The 4821-nt window shown below is 42.7% G+C and overlaps 1 pseudogene; it reads right to left on the reverse strand.

Annotated features, from left to right (window-relative positions):
• Positions 1 to 1965: 1965 nt before the first annotated feature.
• Positions 1966 to 3224, reverse strand: LOC119171539 (uncharacterized; annotated as a pseudogene).
• Between the last annotated feature and the right edge of the window lie 1597 nt (positions 3225 to 4821).

A 4821-nucleotide genomic window follows, 5' to 3' on the forward strand; every position in this document is an offset into this window, starting at 1 on the left:
GACTGTTTTAAACATTACGCAATCGTCTGCAAAAAACCTTATGGGGACCATAATATCTTTAGGTAAATCGTTGACAAAAATCAACAGTAGTTGGCCCAAGACACTGCCTTGGGGAACTCCAGAAATAACATTGGCAAGGGCAGATTTTTCTGTGCTGACTTGAACATACTGCTTGCGATTGGAGAAATAGGAGGAAAACCACTGCGTTAGGTTTGGGTTTTTAAAGATAGTGTTTATTTTTAACAACAGTTTAGCATGGGACACCTTATCAAAAGCTTTTCCAAAATCTAAGAGTATCATGTCAACCTGACCCTGCGAGTTAATTTCAGAGGAGAGATCATGAACAAGTTCAACAAGCTGAGTAATAGTAGATAGGCCTTTTCGAAATCCATGTTGCTGTGAGCATATTAGGTTGTGAACATCTACATAAGCCAAAAGATGCTTGGAGACATTATGCTCGAGAATCTTTGAACAAGTGCTTGCGAGCGAGATGAACGGAAATTTTTGCAGTCGTTAGTATTACCACCTTTGTGTATCGGTATGATCTTACGAACCTTCCATGCAGTGGGAAAGCAACCACTACTTACGGAGGGCTGGAAAATAATTGTCAAGTACTTCGAGACCCAAACTGCGTACCCATATAAAAATTCATTTGGTATTCCGTCAGGTCCTGCACTTTTCTTTCTGTCGATTTTATGGAGCAGGTTCAATACTCCTTGTTCCCTAATCAATATTCCTTCTATGGCAAGTGTGTCAGAAGACTCATTAAAAGTCGGTACTTGTCTGTCATTGTGGGTAAATACTGACGAAAAAAAAGGCATTAAAACTTTCAGCACGTGATTGTGAGTTTTCTTTATCTGCATCAAGATGGGTTTTTGTGTTTGGGTTCACGTATCTCCAGAATTTTTCGGGTGATTCGTGCAAGAACTTTTTTAGTTTAACATTATAAAAATTATCTTTGCAATTTTTAACTAGACGTCTCAATTACTGGCTCATAGTGTGAATGGTTTCCTTCCCTTCAGGGCAAGAATTCTTTGAGTGAGCTTTCCATTTTCGTTTCAGTTGCCTTTTGGCATGGATCACGTCACGCGTTATCCAAGAATTTTTTTTTGCTATCTTTTTTTGTCGTGTTGGAATATAGAATTGAATGCATTCAGTGACCACCTGCGAGAAATAATCCCACAGTCTATTTGTACATGCATTAGAATTTTGCAGGAGAACAAAAGTATCGAAAGAGTTTTCAAGTTTTTCTAAAACAGAGAAGTCATCAGCAGCTGCGAAGTTCAGAACTGTATTTTTGTAGTCCTTGTGCAACCTAGCAGACGCCATATCCAAGGAAAACATAACCATCTGATGATCTGATATGCCCTCAATTACATCACATGTTTTAACATTCTCCTCCAGGAGTGATGATACAAATACAAGGTCGAGAATAGAGGATACAGCCTTAAAAACACGTGTGTAGCTAGACACAATTTGGCATAGGTTGAAACAAAAGGCAATGTCCAAAAGATGTTCACAATGAGCTACTTCGTTTCCTATAATATCATGCGAATCCCATTGAATGCCTGGTAAGTTGAAATCACCAATCAAAATTATTTTGTCGTCCTGGTGCATATTAGAATCCATAAAACATCTTAAGTCGGTCAGAGTCGTAGCAGGAGAACAGGGGGGTCTGTACATAACTCCAATGTACACAGGGTGATCATTTAATCGAATCTTTACCCATACGGCTTCAATATCACCAGCATCTGGCAAAGTTTGATACTTTATGTCTCTTTTAATCATAAGTGCTACCCCGCCTCCTCTCTTGCCTCGGTCCTTCCTTATTAAGACGTAACCTGGCGGTGTGACTTCCACATCATGTACATCACTGTGCAACCATGTCTCGGTGATTGCCAATATGTCAGGATCATGTTCCGAGGTTACACTTTCCATTAGGTGACCTTTGTTCAGCACGCTGCGAGCATTTAAGTTGATGATCTTAAAATCGGCCTGTTTTTGTCTTTCAGGTCATCGGTGGTTGGGTTTAGCAGATGATTTGCACTTGATCTTCTCCTTGGCATCATCACTTCAGGTGTACAAAACATTGTTGATGAGAACTTTGTAATAAACCAGTCTAACTTTCGCTCCTTTCTTTCTTTCTTCTAGACTTGAGACCCACACGTTTCTCCGTATCTCAGTTACACGTTTTGAGTAGTCCTCACTAATGTTAATATGAGTGCCTTTTAGCTTGAAACAATTTTCCAGTATCTTTACTTTGTCTCGGTAGTCTGCCACTCTAAGGATTACAGGGCGGTCTTTGCCAGGAAATTTCTTTCCCAGTCCATGTAATCTTTCTATAGAATTCAGTTTCTGGTTGAGAATGGTGCCAAATATATCGTCATTTATTTTTTTTAGTAAGTCATCATCATTCTCAGGGCCTTCTTCTTTTATGTCTCTAATATTAAGGTTGTTTCGTCTCGAGCGGTTTTCTAGGTCATCAACCCTACTGCATAGAGCACTCAATTCTGTATGGCTCCTATTGACTGAATTCTCAAGCTTTAGCAGCCTACCATCCACTTTATCTATGCACTCTAACTTTTTCTCAATTGTTAATAATCTGTTTTGAACTTGAATCATAGCAGACTCAGATGAGGCCTGTTGCTCTTGCATTTGCGAAATTTTAGACGAGATAGTTTTTTGCGTTTCTAGCAGTTCATAAACACTGCATGCGTAATAGGTTCAGGGTTTTGCTCGACATCTCCCGACAGTGAAAGCAACTGACCCGCTAGCGCAAAACAGTCACTTATGCAGTTTAGAATGGTGTGTGGACACGGCAACACTATTAAGCAAGGATCACCACTACGGAAACCATATTTTCAGTCACCAACCTGCCCGAGTAGGGGTACGTTAGGTGACATCGCCGCGGCTTGGTTGCCGTGTCCACTGCCGCTTGAAGCAATTGGCGTCCCTTTTATAGCCGCTTGCGTGGCGCTGGCGGGCTGAACTGGTGACGTCATCATGCCACGTAGGTGTGCGCAATAAAGATGATGCTTGGGCTGCAGGCGCGGCGCCACTGGCGTATCAAGGATATCACCAGCAACGATACCCGTGCCGAGCTTGAACGGTGCATCAAAGGTGTGACGCAGATCAAGCTGGTCCGTGCAAAACGCTGATGAGCCGGTCGACGAAAAAAGGCATCCCGTCAAAACCTGCACGAGTAGCGGTACGTTAGGTGACATAGTCGCGGCTTGGTTGCCGTGTCCACTCAACAGTGCCACACAACTTATCAAAGTGGGAACGAAAGCGTTTGTGACGGCTTTATGGCGCCGTAATCGATTCGGCATAATGCTACCTCAATCAACTCTGGCTCAACTATGGTGGCTAACTACCATTATTCAGTGAACATCTCTGCGTTGCCTTATTTTGTTCGCGACAGAGACATTTCATTGGCTTACTTAATGACGTCAGCTGTACATTTGACGAGAATGGGAGCAGGAAATAGAAGTTATGCTTTTATAGCGATTAAATTAACTCAGATGATGAAACGAGTCGAAGTATAGTATTGAATGGACGGCCAGGATACTGAATACACACGTAATATAGTTGAATATTTTCGAAAACGTTTCACAACCTCTTTAAAGGCTACGAGCTCAGTCCAGCTTTTGGCAGTCCAGGAGACTTGCGAACGGGCCGAGGGTCATCGTCTTCCAGTACTGGCATGGCCATGGCCATGAACTGAGGTGGGCCCCCCTCAATCGGGGTTTTCCAGGACTGACTCGCAGGTTTCCGCCTTCTGGTAGGAACTTTTGAAATTGTAAGAACTGCCAAGCAGCTTGTTTAGTATTAAAGTACTGGAGACATTACTTGACGCTTGATGATCCGGCAGGTTGCCCAGTAAATGATTTTACGTATAAAAAGAGATAAAAATCAGCTGCTAGCGCCTCCACCACCATCACGGCGGTACTGAACGGCATTTATTGCTTAACTTTCAAGCCAGAAAAATGAAACCACTTGTTTCCACGCTCAGCGGCAAATGACTTCACTGCTCTGCCACAAATTGACTAGCACACATCAAGGTCTCGTTCGCTTAATCATCGGCATGGCAGCTGCGAAACTAATACGGCTACACAAAACGTTGTTCTGTTTTGGCGTGCACTTCGGAGGAAAGCGTTCCAGGAAATTAATTGATGTGATGAGACGTGAGTCTCAAGCTTATAAAGTAGCCTAGCTTGTATTGCGATACAATGCCCTATGGTGGCCATTTTAACCTCCTCAGACCTAAGGTGGCGATTGAAGTGAATTATTTAAAACTGTTTATTTTGCTTTTAACGTTGAAGAAAACGGAGAAAGTGTTTTATTTCGGACAAACAATGAAAATTACTGTGAAAATTTATTTTACCATTTAAGCAACTCACATTGCATCGCGCAATGCATCACAAACTCACATTGCATAACAAAAAAATCACAGCATATCCACGAAGTGAATGATGACGAGTGGGCGAAGCTCCGGAGGTAAACCTGGTAAACCATGAATCCTCCGTACATTTTGTCTACTCAATTTTATTGCAACGCTCCCCCTAGCGTACGTCGCCGCACTATATCGAACGATGACACGCGCCATATGTGGCATCATTCCTATTTTATAACACCTCGCATCTTTCATAATCAACTACACGTACCGTCGTCTAGTTTATAACATCTTGCATCTTTTGGATGGACGGATGGACGGACAGACGGACGGATGAATGGACGGACGGACGGACGGACGGACGGACGGATGGATGGATGGATGGATGGATGGATGGATGGATGGATGGATGGATGGACGGACGGATG

The sequence above is a fragment of the Rhipicephalus microplus genome, chromosome 5 (assembly GCF_043290135.1).
Source record: "Rhipicephalus microplus isolate Deutch F79 chromosome 5, USDA_Rmic, whole genome shotgun sequence".
NCBI classification, from domain to species: domain Eukaryota; kingdom Metazoa; phylum Arthropoda; class Arachnida; order Ixodida; family Ixodidae; genus Rhipicephalus; species Rhipicephalus microplus.